Source organism: Pteropus alecto, unplaced genomic scaffold (genome assembly GCF_000325575.1).
Source record: "Pteropus alecto unplaced genomic scaffold, ASM32557v1 scaffold39, whole genome shotgun sequence".
In the NCBI taxonomy this organism is placed as follows: Eukaryota; Metazoa; Chordata; class Mammalia; order Chiroptera; family Pteropodidae; genus Pteropus; species Pteropus alecto.
Window position 1 is genome coordinate 9,226,741 of NW_006443568.1, and position 12,379 is coordinate 9,239,119.

General features: G+C 44.2%; 1 pseudogene; it reads left to right on the top strand.

Annotated features, from left to right (window-relative positions):
- The first annotated feature begins 10,931 nt into the window (after positions 1 to 10,931).
- Positions 10,932 to 11,050, top strand: LOC112473027 (annotated as a pseudogene).
- The last annotated feature ends 1,329 nt before the right edge of the window (positions 11,051 to 12,379 follow it).

Here is a 12,379-nt window from a genome sequence, read left to right on the forward strand (position 1 = left end):
TTTTCAAAGGCTCCCAAATTCTAAAAGACAATGACCCAACCCCCCGCGGGCAGCCCCCTCCCCTCTCCTCCTTCTTTCCCCTCCCTTTCCCTCGGCTTTAGCTCCTGCCCTCCCCCACTGCTGTGGTCTCTGACACCTCTGGGGTGTCCCTTCTCAGAACCTTGAGGTTCGGCACCCCCTCCCCACACACACAACTGGAGATGGGGGCTGTCAGCCCTAGAAGTCTTGAGTACCCCTGAATTTTGGATCCTGCACTTTAAGGACTCATTGGGGGTTCCCCAAAGCAGCATACAGGTAGGGGACATGTGGGGGGCAGTTTTAAAACCATGTGACTGCTCCCACACACACTCACATACCACCCCCACCCCCCACACAGATAATTATACATTCCAGAGAGTTGGGGGAGGGAGGTGTGAGCCCGGCGGCGCTGGCCAATCAGAGACACAAACCACCTGTCAAGGGAGAAATGGATGAGCCCTCCCCCTCCCCCAGTCCTTGAGCGCCCCTCCCCCTCCCTTCCCCTTCAGGCCTCCGAGCTGACCCGGCTGCTCGGCGCTGACCCGCTCTCACCCCCCACCCCCGTGTGCTTAGATAGACCTGGAGTTCAGGACACTAGGAAGCCTGCTATGGGGAAGCAGGGGGAAGGCTGGAGTCCCTGCAGGGCTGATCTCCAGTGTAGACCAAGGTGCTGCTTCTCAAAGTCTGTCTCTGACTAACTGTATGTCTCTGCCTCTCTGAGTTACTGAGTTTTTCTGGAGCTCTCAAAGCCCTCCTGATTCCGTGTAAAGAATCTTTCCTTCCGAACATATGTCTAAAATCGACCCCACAAGGAGCTTTCTGGGAGAGCAGGAGGAACCCACAGAGGCTTGAGTTGTGTTCCTCTCTCCGCCAGCTGCCCTCATCCTGCTCCTATCCCATCCTGTCCCTATCCGTTGCTGGGAGAGGGACTAGGTGGGTAGGTGGGTCCAGGCATTTTCTCCAGTACTCTGGACACTCTCAGGTTCCCAAACTCTCCTCTCAGAGTTCCATCCTAAAGTGTGCTCCTTTCTCCACAGTGGGGTTGGTGGGAGAACTGAAGTAGGGAGTCTCCTCATTTTAAGAGGCAGCCTCCCCTTCTAGGAGATAAAGAGGGTTGGCCAGGGGGGTGGCTAGTGCCCTGGTTGGAGATGGACAATGGCCCGGGGCTCAGTGCATGGCCCTGGCCCTGCCCCTTCACTTCCGGTGCTCAGTTCAAACTGGACAATGCCAGCTCCGGCCAGTTCCCCTCCCCCACTGCTACAACCCATTTAAAGGGACAGAGCCTGCTTTCGGGGGCATCTGCTTGCTCTCAATTTAATCCTATCCACCAAGTGTTCAGAACCTCTTTTGCTTTTCACCCTTCACCCCTTCGTGTGTATTTGAGAAAGAGAAAGGGGATGAGTAGGGGGAGGGGAAGATAATGAGAAGAGCAAGGGGCTGTGAAGAGATTATTTCTCTGTCCTACATAGAGTGCTCTCCAAGAAACTAAACTTGAATATAAGAGATGGGGGATAGGTGGGGAAAAATAAAAAATAAAAAAAGGGCAACTGTAGCCCTTTGCTACTCAGCCTAAAATATATAAATCATTAACAAATACAATTAGCAATCCCCCACTTTCAACTGAGGATCCTACTTTAGATCTTGCAAGAGTTCTCCGAGAACATCTGCCAAAGCCATTTTAATTTATATAGTCCTTCCCACTAGAGACTCTTTTCTCCCTCCATTATTAGCCCCCTTAAAAATACATTCGCTCCCTTTACATCTATTACTAAGATTCAGGAAGGACTAAGATCTCGCTGAAGAAAAGGGAGGGAAAGGGGAGTTTAGCGCTCTGGTTTCGCTTATTCCTCGAAATTTTTGTTCCCCCGCAACAGGCTCGACCAACTTCTCTGTCCAGGGTCCTGAGGGCGAGGGGGCTCTGTCCACGGTGCTGAATAAAGCCATGCTCTCCTGGCTCACAGCTTTGAAAATGCCTTCTTGAGTTTTCGCCTCCAAGTCCTTCCCAGAAAACCCTATTCTTTCAGCCCTCCAGTGACCCTGACACACTTAAGATGAATGAAGTGATTCGCTTCAATGCTAAACAGAGGGCATTTCCAGCTATACATGAGGCTCTGAGAGCAGTGCAGTTATCTCAAGCTCCCTCTCAGAAAAAGGGGTATAACTATGCATGTGGCCATAGCGGGTGAGGAAAGGGAAGACTTTTTTATTTTAGAAAAAAACAGAGTTGAAGAGAGATTAATTTATGTTTTGAAATCATTTTCCCCGTTTATTAACACTATGCATAGGAGCACAGGCATTGAAGTCAGCTTGCCCATGTTTGGCTATTGGCTCTACTATTGACAGCTATGTGGCCTGGGGCAACTTCTTTAACCTCTATATGTCTCAGTTTCCTCCTCTGTCCAATGAAGATAATGAAAATGTTTTACTCTTAGGATTATTATGAGGCTTGATCATGTAGGTAAAACTTTTAAAATAGTGCCCGACATGGTTACATCTTAATAATGTAAATTATTACTATTATTATATATATTGTGCACATGCTTGTCTCTATGATCTAGAACTTACTGGATCATTTGCCTCCTGAGGACCGGGATCATACATGTGTTATTTCTTTGTGCATCTTCTCCCACACCTTTACCAGTACCTAGTACAGTGCCTGGCCCACAGAAGACACCCAAGAAGTATGTCCTGAATAGGCTTTAATTGCAATAATAAAAATTATTACAATAGTCATAAAACTTATTCTCCTAGGCTGTCTCTCTTGGGTGCAAACACTACAAACCCAGGAGGGGTTCAAGACATCATAAAGTTGTGTGTGTGGAGGCAGAGGATTCTTTAGGAAGTAAGATATCACTTCTCAGCCTTTTGACTAAGATCAAGTGTAAGAAAGAAGACATGACTCCCAAAATAATTGATCCCTCATCCCTAATGGGTTGTTTCCATGTGGGCGATGGGGACTCCTGACCAAATCTTCCTTTCTTTGGTCCCTGTCTCAGTGAAAACTTTTTAGGTACCTACTATGATCCAGTCATTTTGTTAGCTCACAAATTTGGTGGAGGAATCAGATAAGTAAAATATGTCGAGTAGTGTAATGACCAAAAACGTACCCCCCCAAAATTAAACAAGAAACATTCACTGCCTTCTAAGAAGTTACAGTCTAGATAGGGAGACAAGACCTGATATAACTAAGTATTGCAAGTTTCTTGTGTATTGGTTTCTGGGCATAATACTACCTAGGTAAAAGGGAAAAAAGTTGTCTAGTATCAATATAAAGATCTTTCCTTTAAAGTACTTGGCCAATTTCCTCTTACGTAGGTTTATATTTGCATAAAAGAAAGAGCTGAAAGAGGTCTTAGTAATAATTATTACTTATTCGACATTTTAAAAATATTTATTGAGTACCTCCTCTGTGTCAGGAATTGTTCTAAATGGTGAGAACACATCAATAAACAATACAAACATAAGTCCCACCTTTGTGAAGTTTGTATTCTGATAGGTGGTAATAACAGCAGTTATTATTTATTAAGAATACAGGCACTTTTCTTATTTCATTCAAAGCTGTCAATAATTCTGAGTAATAGGTATTAATATTTCCAGCATAGGGGGAGGATTCTGAAGCTTAATGAATCAATATAGCTTGACTAGTGTAGCTCAGCTAATACATGGCAGAGGCAGATTTGAACCCACACATTTGACTCCAAAGCTCACATTGCTTCTACAGCCCTAATGTGTTGCTATTATAATTGGTGCTATCCCCATTTTGCCAATGAGGAACAAGGTACGTGCAAGCAAAAAGATGATGGAGGAAGATTATATACTCAACGCGGTTACTAAATAAGATTCTTCTTCCCTGGGCCACAGCTCTAGTCTGTCATTTCTATTGATCATCCTCTCTAAAACTCCTTGGCTTTCTAAATCAAAGAGCTGGCCAGAGCCAAAGCAGGTGCTCTTTTAGGCAATCACCCACGTTCAGCTCCCATTTGTCAAGTGTTTTTGAGGTCCACAGAGTGGTTGTTTGGAGTTAAAGCCCTGACTGTCTGCTAACATAAATGATGGTGTGCATTTGAAAAAAGTATTTCCCACAACGTGTCCCTCAGAATACTAGTTTCATTGGATGATTAATACATCTTACCATTTTAAAAAAACTTTCTATAGTGTAGTCTTTTGGAAAATATTGTGCTAACTAAGTTTCCTCTGCAGAACTTTTGAAAGCCTTTAGTATGGTTCTGTGCTCTGTGATTCATCAAGATGGGAATGCGATGTGTACAATGTTTCCATTCACTCATCTGAGTCAGCTAAAAAATATTTATTGATCATCTATTATATGTCAGGTGGCACTGTTTGAAGCTTTGAGGATAAATCAGTAAACAAAGCAGATAAAATTCCTGCCCTCATAGAGCTTATATGCTAGAGGACAGGACAGACAATACACAAATAAGTAAAATGTATGGTATATATAGTTCCAGGGAATTGGGGAATTGGATTAGATGTTAGACAAATGTTCTTCCAGTTCTGATGTTCTAAAGCAATATGGTGTGTGTGTGTGCGTGTGTGTGTAGAGAGAGAGTGGGGGAGAGAAAGAGAGAGAGAATTCCTAATTACACTGTGAAGCAATCTGTTTTTGCCCCATGCTATCATCTTTATCCTTCTTCAAGGACTAAGGCTCCCTACATCAAGCAGGACTGTGCACCTCTCACCTCTTAGGCCTGTTGAATTGGCAGAAGGAGGATGAGCCAAGGGAGTCCCCTTCCTTCTTTCAGTCCTGCTCCCCATGCGGGCCTTGCTTCACAGAGCAAGACGCCAGGCACTTGCTTTCACCAATAATGGCTTCATTACATTGAAAGGAGACGAGAGTGACCTCAGTGAAATAGACTTCTTGACCCCAGCTGACCTCTGACCCTCACCCTGACAGCCTCTAAATCTTTTCCTTCTGACACATCCCCCACAAGGTACAGACAAGAGGAAGAAATGATGAGCCTGCTATAGCCCACTGTCCAGCGACTGTAACTCGCCAGGTGCCCTCTTGCAGTGGAACTCATCATGCCCAACTGTAATTTCCCTCACAGCGGCCGATCCTTTCAGTGTTTCTCACTGTGTCTCTACTCTGGCCCGTGGGTTCCAACTCATCCAGCTGTCATTTACCTAGTGTCCAGTCGTGTGTGTCCAATGATTGTCATGTACCATGGAGACCGCAGGCAGGGAGGGTATCTAACCAAATGCTGTCATTTCCCAAATGCTACTTTAGGCTAGGTCTTTAACCTACTCTTCCTTGACTGGGCACCCATGTTTATCGTGAGCGATTATATACCAGACATGCGCCAAGTGCTTTGTGTGTTTTGTTTCTTTCTGTCCTCAACCATCCTAATATGACCCTCACTTTACTGGAGAGGAAACTAAGACTTAGTGAAGTTAAATGATTTGTCTTGACTCACAAATCACAAAGGGTGCAACCCACAACTAGCTCACTCCAATATTCTTCTTCCTTTTTTTTAATAGTTAAAGTAATTAATGTATGTGGTTTAAATAATCAATCAGTATTGAAAGAATTATAATAAAAACAACAGTCTCCCGACCACCCCACCCCCTCCGCTCCCATGAGACAACCACTCTAGGGGTCATTTCTTTTGGAGGATATTTCCCTATCTCTAAAAATATGCATGTACCTCTGTTCCTTGATTTATCAATTTTCGATATTTATTGATTTCCTGTTACGGTAGATGAGGACTTACCTGTCTTACAAGGCCCAGCTCCCCTTTCCCCTTCCTCCCAGTACAGTTAAATCACCATATTCAGCTAAATTGATAACCAGTGTTTACGCTGTCATAATTATAGAACTGTTCATTGCATTGCCAAGTAGTATTCTATAAGAAAATTTCTCATGCTTTGTTTCATTTTCCTGCCATTCTCTCTTTCCTTCAATATTTATCATGGAAATATCCTCAATTATTTTCAAGGGCTTCATCATATTATCTTTTCCACTAAGCCCTCATTTTTCCCAGAGCCTCTTTCCTGAGGCCCTTCCTCCTGGTAGCTCTCTGGGCTTGCTTCCCAGCTGTCATCCTGGGGCTTCCTCTCACTGTAGCGGCTAGAGCCACTGTTTTCTGGATCCCATGTCAACCTCTTTGTTCACCCTTGAGGAGCATATCCTAAGAAAGGGTGCATGGGAGCAAAATTTTCTAGACCTTAGAAGTCTGAGCGTGTGTGTGTGTGTTTTTTTTAAACCTTACTTTTTTGACGGTTTCAAAGTCATACTCTTTAACATTCTGCTATGCTGACCCCTAACAAAATGAAGAAAGACACTTAACTTGCTTTGAGGATATCAAAGTGGAGAGGCCTTTTCCCAATGCTGAAGCTGTGAACCCAGAGTTCTCTGAAGAATGAAAATTACAATAGTTAATGCTTTCGAAGGTTTACCATGTGCCAGGCACTGTGCTTAGTGCTTTACAGAAATTATCTCAATCCTCACACCAAGCTTATGAGATAAGCATGTTTTTTATTGTTCTTATCTTACAGATAAAGCTCACGGATGAGTTAAGTAACTTAGTGAAGGTCACAGAGTAAGTGATAGAGTCAGGATTCAAACCCAGATAGGTTGCCTCTGGAATCAGCTTTCAGATTCAATAATCTGTATTTCCACACTGAGAAGAGACTTAGAAGTTAGTATCTTCAGATTCTGTTTCCTTCCTATCCCGTTTTGTAAATGTGGAAACAAGACCTAAAATCCAAATGACTTGTTCAAGGTCCCATAGTTAGTAATAACAAGAACTAGAAACCCAGGTTTCCCAGTATCCCGCTTTCAATCAGGGAATGGGAGTTCCAATTCAGAATTGGCTTCTGAAACTTGGTTTCCTTGTTTGTTTATTGGAAAGGACAGATATAAAAGATATATGTCCCATCAGATTGTGGCTGAGACATATAACAGAAGCATATATAATGCACCATGAAACAATGAAAGCTAACTAATATTATATAATATGGAAGACTTCACAGGGGAGGTGGCATTGCATTGAACCTTGTATAGGATTTTGAAAGCCAGGAAGGGCAGGACGTTCCAGAGGAAAGAAACAGCAGAAATGAAAGCAAGGAGGCTTGAAAGTGAATAACTCGTTTGAGGAACAGCCTCTAAGTTTGGTTCCCACATCGGCAAGTCCTCCATGTCCCTGTGGAGACATACAGAAAGACTGTATTTCTTTCATACAATGTCTACCCACACACTCATTCAATATTTTACCAATAATCAAGATAGAATAGGATGATAAGAAAGTTCTGGGTTCTAGACCTAACTCTGTCATTAACTCATTGTGTGACCTTGAGCAAATCTCTTCTTATCTGGGCCTCAGTTTACCATTTATCGAATGTGAGTGTACATTTATGACCTCTAAGTCTCCTCCTGCTTTCTGCATTTGTGATAATTACAGAGCAAGAATGGGACAAAAGGCATTGAAGTATCCTTGACTTGACTCTGCTAGAATAAGGAGAGAAAAAACATCTATTAAGTTCTGCTATGTGCTAGGCATAGCCTCATTTAACCATTCCATGAGGGAGGTGTTGTCTCCCCATTTAACAAGAGAAAATTGAAGCTCAGACTATTTGTTGTTACCCAGCAGGTAACAACAAAATGAGAGCTAACATGTATACGTGTTTGCCATGTGCCAGACACCGTGTCAAGATCCTACATTAGCTCATGTAATCCCCCCAAAACTTCATGATGTGAGAATTCTTGTCTCCACTTTTGAGATGAGGACACAGGAAGTGTCTGATGCCATCATCTGTACTCTTAATTACTAGGCTACACTTCATCTCAGCGCTGCCATTCAAGACAGCATCAAACTCCATATAAGCCACTCCAGAGTCAAAGCCTCCAGATGACAAGAGACTGTCCTTTTCTTCTCCTTACCACTGGACCCCTGTGGTTTGGCCATGGAAGAAGAAGGGCAGCAGAAGAACAGATGCATGGAAGCTGTCCCTTCTCCTCTTTAGCCTCTCCTAAATGCAAGCAGCACTTTGAGATTCTGAGAAGAGATGCCGCCACTACTATTCCATTAAAGGAGGGACTATAGAGTGAAGAAGAGAAAGAAGATCCAGGAGCCTTGATTCCAAGACTCTCAGAGCCAAAACGGACCTTGCAAATCAGCTGATTCTTTCAGATCCCAAGCTTGATATCAATCATCTTCTAGCTTACAAACCTCCAGCAACAGAGAGAGCGTACTGCTTTTGAAACCTTGCCCATCTCCTGATAGTTGAGATTGTTAGAAAAGTTTTTTTTTTTTTCCTCCCATTGAATTGAAGCTGATCTCTGTAGCCTTTACCCACTGGAGTCTTTAGAACAAGTCCCTCCCACTTCTGCAAAGTCTCTAGGGTCAAGCTTTCTGTTCAAACCGCAGTCCCGCCGTCCTTAGTTGTGTGACCTTGGACAAATTTGTTAGAGGCTCAATGCCTCAATCCTGGTTAATTTCTCACTGTTCCTGTGGAAGTTAGCCTAAGGTCAGATTTCCCCAGCTTGATCCTCAGTGATCCACGGTCTCTTTCCATTGTCTGTGCATTACTTTGTACAATGCTTTCCAACCACACAGTGTTTTCCCATATGTTATCTCACTAGATCCTGGAAAATGGAGCTGCTGGAAAAGAAAGGAGCCAAGATGGCCTGTGGTTATCTCAATTTTGCAGGTGAGGCAGCTCTCTGGCCCCAATACCAGAATTACCTCCAAACTACACTCCTCACTCCTGTTACCACTAGCATTCCAAAGCCTTCAGATACCTCTCTCTCTTTCTTCCTGGTGTTTTCCCCTGCATACCCTTCGGCCCAAATCACTGTTTCTCTTACTTTACTGATTACTATTCATTCTTTAGGCTCTAACATAGATGTCACTTCATCCAGGGGTGTCTTTGCTTCCACCCCACTCACCCAATACCCTCTCATGTGTTCTTATAGAACTCTGCACTCCTATAACAGAGTGTTTGCCCCAGTTTATCATATTTGTTTATTTGTTCTTCTCTCTCACTGGCTACTAGAATGTAAACTCCATGAGGCCAGGGACGATGTCATTCTTTTCATTGTGTGCCTAGTGCATAGCACAAAGCTTGGAACAGAGTAACTGTTTATTAAATTTTGGTTTAATGAATAAATGAATGACTTGCCTAGGGTTCCATGCCAAAATTAGAATCCAGGTTTTATTTCTAAGTCCAAGAATTCTTTTTACCATCTTCTGAACCTAAGCTAATTCCTACCCCTAACCCTGCTGTCAGCTCCTGTCCTCACTTAATTCCTTAGAATCTTAGATCATTTATCTGGAAGGAATGTTAGAGCTCATCCATTCGACCTTTTCGTTTTATAGATTAAAAAAAAAAAAAACAAAAAAAAACCCTGAAATCTATAGAGGTTAAGTGATTTGCCCAAGGCCATGCAACAAATTGTGGCCATCCTTCCTGATTACTAGATGGCTGCTTTCCCACTGAGTTCACCCATGAGTTTATAAACTCCTGGGACTTTTCTTGGGGGTGCAAGTAGTAGTAAATAATTTCATCCAAGTCCTTGTTTTCAAGCTTTCTAGCACTCAAAAGTCCAGACACCAAGAATCTATTCTGAGATATATCCCAGGTAGAAGTTTCAGGCAGGACAGGATGAAGCTGTGTGTGTGTGTGTGTGTGTGTGTGTGTGTGTGTGTGTGTGCGCGCGCGCGCGCACGCTCACACATACACTTGTACATGCACTGGGGGAGGATCGTGGGGAGTTAAGGATACGGACATGAAAACCAGGCTGTGCGGCACAGACCCACTGTGGTGGGGTCCCTTGAGGCTCCACTGTGGAAACACCACTCCCTCTGCCCCTGAAGCTGACCTTTTGGGCCAGAGATCAATAAACTGGACTTTGGCTTCAGTCCCCTTTAGCCCTCCAGTGACCACAGGCTGCTCAGAAGAGCTAGCAGGACTCAGGGTCATTAAGTAACTGTCACTCTTCCACAGCCCCACTTGGGGCACTGCTGGGGGAGGGGCCAGGGATGGGAATTGTTATGGAAACACACAGGTATGGTTGATTCTCCCTCTGCCCACCAGAGGAGGAGTGACCTCTGTGTCTCCTTGACACCCCCCTTCTCCTTCCTCTCCTCCTCTTCTCACCCAAGATTTCCTCTTGCCATCCCTGTCCCCTCAGCACTGAGCCCAAACTCCCCTCATTGAACCCCAACCTCCTTTCTGAGCCTCCATCCTGTTTGCTGCACCCCATCCCTCACTGAAACCTTGTATTTCTCTTAGCCCAATCTCTTCCAGTGACTCCCCACACACCATTATGCTGTGTAATCTTGAGATAGACAGTTCACATTTTTTCAGTCAAGGCAGTAGATGAGAGTTCCTCATTCACCATTTTCTGTATATCTCATCCCATTAACTTCTCATCTCCCATTCTCACCCCCCACCTCCAAGAACAAATCCACTCACCGTTCTGGACATAATATTAACAAGATTCTGTTTCAGAAACACACTCACTGCCCACCCCACTCCCATCCCACCAACTTCCAATGCTCCTTGCCCACCCTCCTTCCTCACATCCACCCCAATGCCCCAGCCCACTTCTGATTGATTGATTAGGGAGGAAGAGGAAAGAGAATCAATGAAAGAATCCAGGCCTGTTCTTATTCAAAGCTAGAGATCCAGGAGGGAGGGATATCAATTGTGGGGAAGATCAGGTTATAGTCACCACAGAGCAGGGGCTGAGGTGGTCCGTAGCGCTGGGGAGGATGGACGCGAGGGTCAGGCTATGCTCTGAAGGTTGGGAGGAGAGCTGTGGTGGAGCCGATAGAAGTGAAAGAACAACAATTGGTAAGAGCTTGGACGTGGTTCCATAGTGTAGCAGTTAGCGCGTCTGCTTTACACGCAGAAGGTCCTGGGTTTCCACTCCAGTGCAGCCACGGTCCATGGTCTATGGCCATGCCACCCTAAACGGGCCGGATCTCTTCTGATCTTGGAAGCTAAGCAGGGTCGGGCCTGGGTAGTACTTGGATGGGAGATTACCTAGGAAGACCAGATGCTGTAGGCATAAAAAAAAGAAGAAAATCCGTAGGAGTTTGGCATGAGGGTGGGGTCCCCAAGACTACCCCCTCAGATAAGAAATTTACCATCCCATTATTCTTCCCAGATCTGTGGGCCGGATCTCTTCTTATCTTGGAAGCTAAGCAGGGTCGGGCCTGGGTAGTACTTGGATGGGAGATTACCTAGGAAGACCAGATGCTGTAGGCATAAAAAAAAGAAGAAAATCCGTAGGAGTTTGGCATGAGGGTGGGGTCCCCAAGACTACCCCCTCAGATAAGAAATTTACCATCCCATTATTCTTCCCAGATCTGAGAGGAGTCCTGGGTCCCTGGTACTCCCAGTGTCCATCAGGGGGCGCTCTATGCTCGCATTTCCCCTCTCCTCGCCCATCAGACCCAAGCTTCTTTGTTTATTCATTTGCTAGAAAATATTATTTGAGCACCACTATGTGCCAGGCACTGTGCACCAGACACTATGCCATTGATAGCAAAAACTCAGGCACAGAAGAGACAGACAGACAGACAAGGTCTCAGACTTTATGGGGCTAGCAGGGTAGGATTATACTGAATAATCATAATGATTTAAGGGAAAGGGGATCAGACAAAGCCTTCCTGAGAAACTGACTTTTAAACTGAGACTTAACAGATGCCTAAATCTTGACCAGGTAACAATTAGGTAAAGAGATGAGGATGGGGTGTGTAGGGGTTGTTTTTCAGGCAGAGAGAACAAAGTACAAAGACCCTGAGGCAGGAGAGATCAGGGCCCCTTCAGAGGGCAGGAAAGAAGCCTGCCTGTATCAGATTGAGCTTTGGTCTGAGGTTAACCCTTTCTATTGCAGAACGCACACAGCTGGAGCCTTCGAAAATTTTTTTCAGTGCTCAATTTTCTTGATAATTGCATTTTTTTTGGAGAAAGAGAGGAGAGCCAACAGGTCTCTGGGTCTCTTGGTTCTAGAGTAACCAAGCTTGGGAGGGAGAAATTCTATTTATCCTCTTCCTAAACTCAGAACTTTTTGACCAGAAGGAGTAGAACAGAAGTAGATTTAGTATGAGCTCCAGGCCGCCCCCCCACCCCACCCCCAAGGCTTTGAGGAGACCTAAGTCCTGGGCTCACATATTTTTATAAAATTGTGCACAAATGAGATAATTTAATTTGAAATGTGAAATACCAGTAGCTAGTCCATTAAAAAGTAGTATGGAGGTGGGCCATTAATACAACTGTTTTATAATGTTTGTGATATTTTTTCAGCATTTAAAATTTGTAATTTATCATGACTTGTTTTCTTATTTTAAATAAACATTCACTTGAGGCTATACATTTTATATTTATAATTTTA